We start from the raw sequence: 13,257 nt of genomic DNA, 5'->3' as shown, positions 1-13,257 counted from the left end.
GGCTCTAGTTTCACTAGTTCATACTTAGGGTTGTTACATTATCCCCCACTTAGGAACATTCGTCCTTGAATGACACTTTAGAAACATTAAGGGGTTAACGAATCAAGACTAGCAGCCCACAATTATGCATGCAACATCAATATAAATGCACACAACTAGGAGGAAACATCAATTCCACATCAATAAGTTCAAAACACAACAAGAAGGAAGGAACTACATCTACAAACTCATTATGCACCAAAACTTCACATTTCTCATTTCATTGGAGGAACTTTCTTCTCTGAATCTCATCATGCTCATCACAACATCATTAAGCACATTATGCAATTTTCTCATAAAGGCACACTATGCAAGTTCTTCATAAAAACACATTTAGGCATGCTCAACAGGTCAACTCATGATATATTTAGGCAACTTATCAGAGATGCATATTAACATGAGGAACACAATTCATGAAAACTCATTTTCTCATATAACAAGAATTCAACTAGAACATGCACAACATAAGGAGACCATGGAAACTCAAATTCACACATAACTCCAAAACATGAAGCAAGCTACAAGGAACTCTTGGTCAGAAGCTTGAATACGAATAGAAGGAAAAGAGGGAAGGATATCAACACTCTCAACAACCTTACTACTCAACATACCATTCCCCACTTAGGAGAAAACCGAACTAAGGCTATCATGAAAAACAACATAAGGATCCTCAATATAACAAATGCAACTATAACTTACCGGTACCTTCTTCTGGATTAGCTCATTTGCCCTCCTTGGCTTGAAGTGCATATAAATGGTTCTTCTTTGGAGCATTAGGATCCAGGCCAATATATGAAGCTTGGTTGGTCTCTCTCCCTTTTTCCATGAGTGTTAGGCAATCCCTCATCTTATGACCCTTCTTTCCATACCCAAAGCACTCATTCGTGCTAGCAAGGCACTTACCCAAATGTTGCTTCCCACACTTGGCACATCTAGACCTCTCAAAAGAAGAACCACTTTCACTCCCTCCTTGGGCATTAGGGTTAGACACCCTATCTTTGTTCTCCATTGAAAAATCTTGGTTGGAGAACATCTTTTTAGACCTAGGTTGACCTTGCTCATCGAATCTACCCCTCTTCAACTCTCTACTCTTCCACTCAAGTTTGGACTCCTCAATAGATTGAGCTTACACAATGAGTCTAGAAATGTTCATATCATCATGAAACATCGCCGTATGACACTCTTCCTTAACAAGGTCAGACACACCGGTCACAAAGCGACTCATCTCATCTCCAGGGTTGGACACCAAAGATGGAGCATACTAGACAATAGGGTAAAGTTAAAGGAATACTCCTCCACAGTCATGCTCCCTTGCCTATGGTTTATGAACTCCTCCACCTTAACCTCCTTCTTCTCACAGGGAAAGTACCTACCAAGGAAAGCTCTCTTAAACTCCTCCCATTCTATAGGACCTGCTTCTAAAGGCCTATTGCTCTTCCATTGAGTGAACCACACTTGGGCCACATCTTTCAATTGATAGGAAGCCAACTCCACTTTCTCCCTTGAAGATACTCCCAGAGCATTGACTATCTTATACACTTCATCCAAGAATTCTTGGGGATCCTCTCCCACTTTAGAGCCAAGGAAAATAGGAGGAATCATCCTCACAAAGTCTCTCAATCTTGAGGCCATGGTAACCCCACATCCCGATTCAGTTTAGTCGTCATGGCTTGGGCTAAGGTTAGAAAAGACGACCTAATCTCCTCATTAGTCATGTCTGGGGAACCACCAGAGCTTCATTATCTTGATTGCCTAGAGGAACTTGGTCATCTTGAAGACCTTGATCAACTTGGGAGGAACTCCCTCATTCACTACTTCCTCTTCCACTCTCGTTGCGGGCGTCCTTCTTGTATTCATATCCTATAAACACAAGAGAAGGATTAGGAAAATGACATCTATAAAGCTAAAATCTAAGGCACGATTTCAAGAATATGAAAGAAGTATAACTTTCTACCGTCCTATAGTCTTTCGTTCATAGATATATCGCGACTCACACCGATGAACAAGACTCTACTAGACGTGGCTTGTGAGACATCAACCTAAAAACCATTCCCAAAACCTTGTGCTCTGACACCATATTTGTCACAACCCAAGAGAACCCCTAGTCGTAACAAGGCGTACTCGACCCCGAAGGGGTCCTATACAAGCCTCATAGCCTTCATTCATCGCATAGGTAATCAAAATAGTATGGAATTAAAATATTTTTATATAAAAATAATACAATCTAAATACATTTAATAAGCAGTGGAATACTAAAGTCTCACATGGCCATCTTAGACAAAACTTTAACAAGATAGGTTCACAACCCGTTTTCAATCGAAGAAAAACTACGAAATGCCTATTACATGAAGAAATGAAACATAAGAGTCCTTGTCCTCGAATCCATAAGGACATACCAAGTCTTGGAGGAAACTCTATCCAAACACTTCAAATCCTAGCTAGAATAAATCACTTTCCGGAACCTACACCTGTAGTAAAAATAAGAATAATATAGATTAGCACACAAAAATATATGAAGTATGATGACCATGCAAAAACATGCTTTAAAAAGGGACAGCTTGGTTGGAAACCATGCATTATGCCACTTTTTAGACATATCATGAACAAAAGCATACTAGACATCAAAGACAAATATAATCATCACAGAAGTCATAACATCACACTTGAACAATATCAACATGTAACTCTTCACCTTCACATATAGCCTTCACGTCAAGTAACCCTCATGCTATACCTTGTGCAATGTATGGATAACGTCCCATACCACCATCCACAAAATGATACCACATTAAAGTCACCAAAAGTGAACTTACCATTCAACCTTTCAATTTCAAATAATACACATACACAAGAGACCTAAACCATTAACAAGTCATTTCATCACGTAAGGACCATCACCTAAGACGAACCCTAAGTCATACTTGTGCAATGTGCAAGTAGCATCCCATAATACTACTCACACTAAGTACTCCTTTGAAGTCACCATAAGCAAGACACATTCAAATACAATAAGACATAAGAAGGATGTAACTGATAATATCATCCAAGTATAACATGCATTATTATATTAAGCATGTAAGAGTCGACATTCTTCAATAAATTCATTTAAAGGGCTTTCATACAATAATCATTAAGACTTAGAGAACTCACTATAACCCTCTTGCAGCCTACTCATGCTATGTATGGATAGCATACCATACTACTACCCACACTTCATAGAACTCTTCAAGAAACTATATTGCATATCTCACATGATGAGAATAAGTGTTTAGCCAACATAGACCGTGAGAGCTAGATCAAGGAATCTGATGTACTATCCCACATAGAATGGGTTGATCTATTTGTCTAAGGTAAACCGGTATTTAGCTTAACTGGTTCCACTAGATTGACCTATGTGGGCACATAGTTAAGGGAAAAGGAGATTGCTACTAGATACCCCACCTCAACTCACGTGAGGGCATCCATCTCAAGAGATTGCTACTAGAAACCCCACCTCAACTCACGTGAGATCTTCCATCTCATTCAATATCCTCTCGGTGCTTAGCCTTCATTCCCATATAGTATTTTGTCATTCATCACATTAAGGGATAAGAGATTGTTACTACACATCCCGCTTCAACTCACGTGAGGGCATCCATCTCCACCCAACATTCATTAATTAGATAACTCATAGATTCAAAGATGAGACAAACCTTTCATCTAAGAATCTCATTATCATTCATTAGTGTAATACCAACAATATCCTTTCAATCAACACATCATTATTATTCATTACAGTACAATTGAGAATAACTTTTCAATCAGTACTTCCTCATTAACATTATCATTGAACCTCATTCATTATTCATTCAAGTGTGTTAATAGAGAGAAAACCTCTAATCCTAACACAATTAACTTCTAGATATGATCATCATTCATCCATTTAAAACACATACATGCATCAATATCACATTCATATATATAACATCATGATAATACTTTAATTCCTCACACTATGCCTTCAAGGACATGATCACAACATACATAGAAAGTAAACACCTCCACCTTTCAAGTAGATCAACAATTCAATCACAATTCTAATACATCAAGAAATTAGGTCAAACTTTCCCATTCAAGGATATAATCACAAATCCTCAATTCACCAATAATTCACCATAATTAGTCAGAGATGATGATACAATTTAATAATCTAAATCAATCTATGCATAAATCCACCATCATTCTTTCATAATCAATAGACCAACTTCATAAGTCACAATTTAGAAATTTAGAGAAATCATGGGTTCATAGGGTAAAATCATCTTAAATCATCAATTAAACATCAATATAATCATAGTTTATCATTTGAAAATGTTTGATGCAAGAACCCATGAGATTGAGTAAAACCTAGGGCTTTTCTTGAACTTGAAATCACTTTGAAACTTCTTCGAAATTGACTCTAGGGTGAAATATAACCCTAGATGAAGGATCATCATACCTTACACTTAAAGAATCTCACGAAATTGAAGAAGAAACACCTTGAAATCCCCAACCCGAGCTTGAACTTTACCTTGATCTCCAATGGAGTTTATAAAGAGAACTTTTTGGCAGGGAAGGGTTTTGATTTGGGGAAATATAAATAATGAATCTATAAATAGTATATTAATGTTTTAATACTCTTAAAATACCTTAATACACTTAAAATAACCGTCCATGCACTTTAAAAGACTTAGGGTGAATTTACCAATTTACCCCTCACTTGGCCAAGCCAAAAAAACATATTATAGGTCCAATCCACGAGTCACCATCCACGGACCGTGAATGGATTGACTGGACAGTAGTTTCCCTTCGTGGTTTGGATCAGAGACCCTCATTTGGGGGTTTTGACCTACGGAGGCCAATGACGGGGCGTGGAAGGATCTGCATGGCGTAGACCCTTCCGTAGGTCACCCCCTTTTGTCCAACTTTCTAGTTTCAAGGGGTCTTGGGGGCATAGACTTGGGATCCTCCTCAAGGACCCTTAGGGTGGTACTTGGGGAGTTGTACCTTGAAGTTCGACACCTAAACCCCTTAACCAAAGCTAGGGAGAACATATAACAACGTCAAACCTCGCACCTACTCAAATGCACACACGTTAGGCTCTAATTTCACTGGTTCGTTTTTAGCGTTGTTACACTTGGAATGTTGAGGAAGGCTACTGCCTAAGAGACCACGGGCACCACCACAAGCCATGGGCCCCTTCATGACTCGTCCCATTGGGTGTGGTCCCTGACGGGGCTGTCTAAGTTGAGGGCTTTTAAGTAATTTCATTTTTATTAATTATTTTGTGGGGTGGTTTTTCATTGTTTTATATCACTGTTATATATAGTTTTAAGTCTTAAAACAATTCATTTACTCCTTATTTCACCAAAACCCAAATCAAATGAAAAGAGTTCTTCCCTTTCAATATTTCTCTCTCTAGAAGTTCCTAAGAAGAAGAAGAAGTGGGAGCTAGGGTTGTGGATTCAAGGTGTTCTTCCTCAAATTTTTTGGGGATCCACAGGCAAGGTATGGTGATCCTTCATCTAGGGGTATCTTTTACCTCTAGAGTCCATTCAAAAGTAGTTTTCAAAGTTTTCAAGTTTCTTTAAAACGTAGGGTTTTACTCTAACTCATGAGTTCCATCTTCAAAAGTTTTCAAACATTGTTTAATGAAAAATTATGATTGAATTAGTGTATAGTTGATGATTTAAGATGAAAATACTCTAAGAACCCATGAAATCTCTCAATTCCTAAATTGTGCCTTTATGAAGTGGGTTTGGTCATTATGAAAGCATGTGATTGGAATATGTCTAAATTACTTTAGTATATTGAATTGTATCATTATCCATGCCTTAATTAGTTTAAATTGTTGGTGTGTTTGTGATATGAGATTTATGGCCTTGAAGGGCATCGTATGAGGAATTTAGTATTAACATGACATCTTGTTTATGAATGTGAATCTATTGAAGTTAAGGTGATCATCTCTTGAAAGTAATTGTGTTATTATTGAAAAGCTATTTCTCAATATGACACTCATGAATATGATGATAGAAGGTGAAGGGTTGTTCATGTAATGTATATCTTTGAATTGATAGGCTTATGCATCCCCTTCTTGTATAAATGAATGCATTTTTGATTGTTGAATCAAGGATCGGTAGGCTAATGGCACCCTTCCACACATGTTAGTAATGAACTTTGGGATCGGTAGGCTTATGGCACCCTTCCATGAATGTTAATGATGAACCTTGAATCGGTAGTCTTATGACGCCCTTTCATGAGGATTCAAATGAGCTTTCCTTACTAATGAACCATGAATCGGTAGGTTTATGGCGCTCTTTCATGTGTTAGTGAATATACTTTGGGTCGGTAGGCCAATGGCACCCTCTTATGTTTAAAAATGTTAAAGTAATGAAATACTCTATGTGAATGGAGGATAAGCACCGAGTATATTTGGTTGGATGGATACTCTCACGATGTTTTGGCTATTTTTAATGATAATCTTCCTTATCTCATAATTATGTGCCCACGTAGTTCTAGCTAGTGGATCCACCTAAGCTATATGTTACCGGTCTTACCTTAGGAAAGTAGACCACCTTTTAACTATGTGAGGTTATATGAAACCGGTTTCCATGGTTAGATCTCATGGTCTTTGTCGGTTAATACTTATTCCCATCATGTGAGATGTGCATTATGGTTTCTTGAGAAGTTATATGAAGTGTGGGTTGTAGTATGGGATGCCATCCATGCATTGCACAAGTAGGCTTTGAGAGGGTCATAGTGAGTTATCTAATATCTTAATGACTAATGTATGAAAGTGCTCTAAATGAAGCTAATGAAGAATGTTAACTCTTAAATGTCTAATGTGATGATGCATGTTATACTTGGGTTGTACTATGAGTTACTTTCTTGTCATGCCTTATGAAATGTTTATGTCTTTTATGTATGAGTATAGTGTAAAGATGGAAAGGATGAATGGTAAGTTCACTTTTGGTGGCCTTGATGTGGTACGTAGTGTGGATGGTGGTATGGACAATATTCATACATTACACAAGGTATGACTTGGGGTTACTTCAGGTGGAAGCTTAATGTAATAAAATTTCTTATATGTCGATTATATTCTAATGTGATGTTATGACTTGTATGATGATTATACTTGTATTTTATGTCTCTTATACTAATGTACATGATATTTCTAAATAGTGGAATAATGGATGATTTCCAACCAAAATGTCCCTTTTAAAGCATGTTTTTGCATGGTCATCATACTTAGTACATTTTTGTGTGCTAACCCATATTTCACTTATTTTACTACAAGTGTAGGTTCCGTCAAGTGAGTTTCTATCTCTCTAGTTCAAGTGCTTGGATTGAGTTCCTCCAAGGCGATTGGTATGTCCTCATACATTCGAGGACACATGCTTTATTGAAGTTTCTTTCTTTCATGTAATAGACATTTCCAGACTTTCTATTGTAAAGGGTAGTGACCCTACTTTTTTTTCAAGATATTGATTAGATGGCCATGTCAAACTATAAACTTTCACTGTGTTTTTAAATAAAGTTTTGATTGCATGGATTTAAATGATTTTTAAATTCCACACTATTTCTATATATCGAATTTTATGAATGCTATGAGGCTTGTATAAGGATCTTCAAAGTCTTGTATGTCGTGTCGCATCTAGGTGGTAGCCCCGGGTTGTGGCAAACAATTATCACTCAAGTTTAGGTATGGGTCCATTTGAGGCCTTGTATACTAGGAAGTTTAGGTCTCTTATAGAATTGTTTGAGGTGGGTGAAGTTGCCCTAACAGGTCCAGAATTGGTACAAGAAGCCATGGAGAAAGTTTGGCTTATAAGGGAAAAATTGAAAACAACTCAAAGTTGACAAAAGTCATATGCCGATGTGAGAAGGAGGGATCTAGAGTTTGTTGTTAAAAATTGGGTTTACTTGAAAATCTCACCCATGAAAGGTGTAATGAGGTTTGGCAAGAAGGGGAGGCTTAGTCCCTGATATGTAGGCCCATATCAGATTTTGAGGTGTGTTGGTAAGGTTTCTTATGAGTTAGACTTGCCGAATGAGTTGGCAACAATTCATCCTCTATTCCATGTCTCTATGCTTAAAATGTGTGTTGGAGATCCGATATCCATAGTTTCCCTAGAAGGGTTGGGAATTGATGAGTGTCTTTCCTATGAGGAAGTTCTAGTAGAGATTTTGGACTGGTAAGTTAAGAGGTTGTCAAACAAGGAAATAGATTGCGCTAAGGTTTAATGGAACAATCAATAAGTTGAGGGTGCTACTTAGGAGGCCGAGGCTGATATGATGTCCCGATATCCTCATCTCTTTCCTTCTACTCCTATTATATCTTGATGTAATGAATTCCTCTTGGTTTGTCCTTGTTTTGGGAGTGAGGTGTATTTATGTGTTTCCATGATTTCCTTATGTTATGCATGTTGATGCAAACTTGGGTTTTGAAAGAAAATCAGTTTATATGATTGATTTTCCTCATGTTGTTATGCATTAAGTATGAGTTGCCTATAGACTTCATGAGATGAATTGATTAACATGCTTTACATATGATTTTTTTAGAGTAAATTGCATATCAACTCAATGAGATAGTCTTGAACATGCGTAGTTGCTCCTTGAAAATAAATAATGTTGACATTTCATGCATATTGGGTTGCTAGATGTAGTTCCTTCTTCCTTATGATGCATTTGTGTATGTTGATATTGGATTTAATGTTTCCTCCTTATTTATGTGCATTGCATGCATAATGGGCTGATAGAGTTAGTTTCACCCCTCTAATGATTTTTGAGAACGTCCTAGCTTGGAGTCGATAGTTCATCCTCGGTTGTATGCATTGTATTATAGGTTGGGTTGTTGCTTCCTCTCCTACTCATTAGAACCAGTTTAAATCTCATTCGAGGATGAATGATCCCAATGGGGAGATATTGTAACACCCCGTATTAAAAAGACCAAAATAGCAGTTTTTCCAAATGTTCCATGTGCAAAATCATGTCAGCCACCCACGGCCCACAGGATGGACCACAGACCGTATGTGTGGTTCGTGGAAAGTCTACCTGTAACTGTTTTGAGGGTCCAGAACCACGACCTGACCAATGGACTGTTGGTCATACCACGGTCCCTTGTTCGAAAGCCCCAAAGTCAGATTCTCTAACCACCAACGACGGTCAAGGGTCGGTGCTGACAATTATTTATTAGAGGCAGTTGGGTCTTTTCCTAATTAATTAGGTCCTATACTATGTCGTGTTGCCTATGTTTAGAACCCCTATATACGCTTTATTCCCCCAAATTAACCCATTTAATTCATTCTTCCAATTTCATAAAAGAAAACAAAATTCCTCTCCAAATATTGTCTCTGTAAAAACTTGAAGAAGAAGAAGACGAATTCAACTTATGTTTCAAGCTAAAGTTCCAATACCTCTATTAAAGGATAGCATTTGGACTCAAGGTATGATAGTTTTCATCAATGGATTCCTTTCATCCATCGAGTTCCCAAATTCCTTTATTTCAACTGGTACAATTTTCTAATTTAGTTAGGGTTTTCATCAATTGTCATGGGCTCTCTTTATTATTAATTTAAATAAATGAATTATGATCTATTATGCATGAACTAATTATATATGATGATTTCCCCATGAACCCATGTAATCCCCCATGTTTTCAGGTTATGAATCATACGTTGTGGGATTTAGATCTTCAAGGAAGAGTTTATGAAATTGGGCATATATTGCAAGCATTACATGTATTTATGATGAAATCCATATCTAATCCATGTTTTCCAAGAGTTGAGAATTGAAAGTGGGTTTTGACCTCAAGGGGTTAGTTATGGACTTATGCATTGATTATGAAATCTATGCAAATATTTTAACGGTGTTTTGAGAGTAAAGTACCAATGATTATGTTGTGCTGTGAAAGGATATTCTCAGTAAAACATACACTAACATGATGTGAAAGGTTTTCTCACATATAAAGGATTCACCTAATTGAATCACAGACAAGGAGCTATATTAATAAAACTAGCTTGAATTGGTTTTCCAAGGGTACCTTTTCATGAGTAATGAAGTCAAGTAAGAAATGACTATTCCGTGGGAATTTATACGTAGCACCGAGTGGATATTGAAAGTGAGATGGAAGCTCTCCCGTACAGAAGAAGTTAGCTTGCATTGAATATGATTTATGATTTATATTTTATAACTATTTCATGTTATGATTGTAGCTTGTTCATTTGCATGTCATGTAATAAAATGTCCCTTTTTAGTATGATTTAATTTTTTTATGCATGGCTATGATACTTGGTAAATTGTTTTGTACTAACGCACACTCTTGCCTACATTTTCCCCAAATGTAGGGTCTGTTATTCAGGGTTCTCAGTTTCTTGGTTAGTGGGTGATTAGATTGGTTCCCGAACTATGGTGAGTCCTCATGCTTTGAGGACGGACTTTAGTGTTTTCACTTTCTTTCATGTATTTTCTCTTTTGGACATGATATATGGGCTAGGCCCAATTTCATTCTATTTTATTAGATGTCTATGATGAGTTAAGTGTATTAGACTTATGCTTTTCACTTTATGAAATGTTTTGGACTTGGTCTATTGTTTTACTCTTATTGTTCTATTTCTTAGGTTATGAGTCCTAAGTGGCTTGTATGTAGTCCCTCAAGGTTCTATATGCCATGTTATATCTACGGGGTAACCCTGGGGCATGACATAGAGTCGTTAATCGTGGTGTTGAAGGGGCACATTAGAGCCTTGGGGTGGTCAATTCCTGACATCATGGTAATTTCACCGGATGTATGCACTCACAAAATTAATTTGGCTGATGTTGTAAACTAAGCATTGAGCTTAAAAACCGGCTAACCCCACCGCCAATGAATAAAGTGGTGAAAAAGGAGATTTTAAAATATTAGTCACGGGAGTCATTTTTCCAATTGTGGACATCCAATGTGTTAGTCCGGTACAATGTGTTCTTAGAAAGGATGGTATCACGGTAGTTCAAAATGAAAAGTCCGAGCTTGTCACCACTAGACTATGGTTAGGTGGCGTGTATGTATGGATTATCAAAAGCTTAACTCATGTACCAAAAAAGATCTTTTACCCATGTTATTTATCGATCAAATGCTTGATAAACTTCCGTGCAAGGGGTGGTATTTTTTCTTGATGGGTATTCCGGGTATAACCAAATCGTCATTGCACCGGAGGATCAAGAGAAAACAACTTTTACATGCCCTTATGGAAGATTTGCCTTCAAGTAAATGCCCTTTGGATTATCTAATGCGTAGGCTACCTTTAAACGGTGCATGTTATCAATCTTCGTGAATATGGTGGAGAATTCCATGGAAGTCTTCATAGATGATTTTTCAATTGTTGGAGACTCTTTTGAAGAGTGCTTGAAGCATTTGGAAATGGTCCTTAAAAGTTGTGTAATTTCAAATTTTTTTCTCAATTGGAAGAAGTGTCACTTTATGGTTAAAGAAACAATTGTGCTTGGGCACAAAATTTACGAGGATGGTATTGAAGTTGATCAAGCTAAAATTCAAGTAATTGAAAAATTACCTCCCCCAATTTTGGTAAAAGGAGTAAGAAGCTTCCTGTACCACAACGGATTCGAGAAATGCTAGAAAAGTGTCAAGTGGGAAACTCAAAAGCCAAAAAGTGGACAATGGAACCCGTCATAGAGCCTATATGGGCTGTGAAGGGGATCACAGTCTGTTAATGGGCTCATGCTAGGTTCCTAGAATTTTCCTAGGCAAGTTCACCTTGACAGATTCCTAGACGATTCCTAGTGAGGTTGACGGGCTGTCAAAGGAATTGACATGTTGGCCACCAAGAAGGGGTTTCACCCCTAACCACTAGTCAAGGACCACGGGTGGCTAAACGGCCCATGAAGCAATTCACGAACCTTGAAATCATCCGTGAAGGTGTGCAGTGAGGACTGCCAGGAAGGGTTTCATCACGACTTGTTAAACGGGGTGTTGTAGCTTAGACAAGACATTAAGGCCCCCTTGAACCTAGTCCGTCAACTTTTAAGTTGAGGGATTTTGGGTCTTTTACTAATTGTTTAAATTCAATACTATGTCATTTTACCCTTTACCCAAGGCCTTATATAAACGTCTTTACCCCCAAAAATCTCCTAATTCTATTCATTATCTCAAATTCCTAAAAGAAGATCAAGTTCATCCTCTCCAATATTTCTCTCTCTAGAAGTTAGAGATATGCATGTTCTTATGAAATTGATAAAATAAGATATAAGTTGCTTTGAGAGTAAAACATAAATGTTGTTATTGATCGTTGTGAAAGGTTTTCTTACATAAATGATTCTTAGGTTGAAAGGTCTTCTCACCTAAAATGAATCGAAGCTAAGGAGCTATTCTAATGATGAAGCAAGCATCGATTACCCATGTCCTCTAATGAAAATATAAGAGGTGATTACCCATGTCCCTTAAAGATAAGATGAATATTATTGATGACTATTCCGTGGGAATTATGCTTAGAACTGAGTGGAGAAGTGGCGATTACCCATGTCCCATAAACTATGTGCCATAATAGGTTGTGAAGATAAACATTAGCTAGTGAATCCACAAAAGCTAGAAGTTCATGGTTCTTTTCTTTGCAAGTGAGGACAACTCTTTTTGTGTGGGGTAAGCACTGAATTCTATGTTATAGCTCACATGGTCTCTATGTCGGTTAATATTAATTTTAGACTACAACTATAATGATGAACTAAGGTTACTTCAAGAAGTATTTCATAAGTGCTCAAAGATGAGTTTTACTTTCATTTGACCATGATTATTATGATTTTTTCTAATCTCTTTCTTATGGTTTTAACGTGGTCTTTGCATGGAAAGAAAGGTCATTTTTAGCATGATTTTATATATCTATGCATTTCTATTGTACTTCGTACATTTTATACCAACGCATACTCATTCCTACATTATTCTCAAATGTAGGGTCCGACGCTTCGATTTTGCATTCCCCTAGCTAGAAGTCACTTTGGCTATACTTAGTAGTGCTGAGTCCTCATGTTTCGAGGATCAAACCTTTTATTGTTTCCAGTCTCTACCTTAACAGATGTTGTATGTGATGCCAGGGTTACATCTTGATCACTCTTGATGTAATAGATGGTTTTTGAGACTGTGCATTGTCTCTTTATTCATGCAAACATTATTATATGAATGATCTTTAAAAACAATTGATTTCCTATTTA

This window comes from Solanum stenotomum, chromosome 11 (genome assembly GCF_019186545.1).
Source record: "Solanum stenotomum isolate F172 chromosome 11, ASM1918654v1, whole genome shotgun sequence".
Lineage (NCBI taxonomy): Eukaryota > Viridiplantae > Streptophyta > Magnoliopsida > Solanales > Solanaceae > Solanum > Solanum stenotomum.
This window is presented reverse-complemented; position numbering follows the sequence as displayed.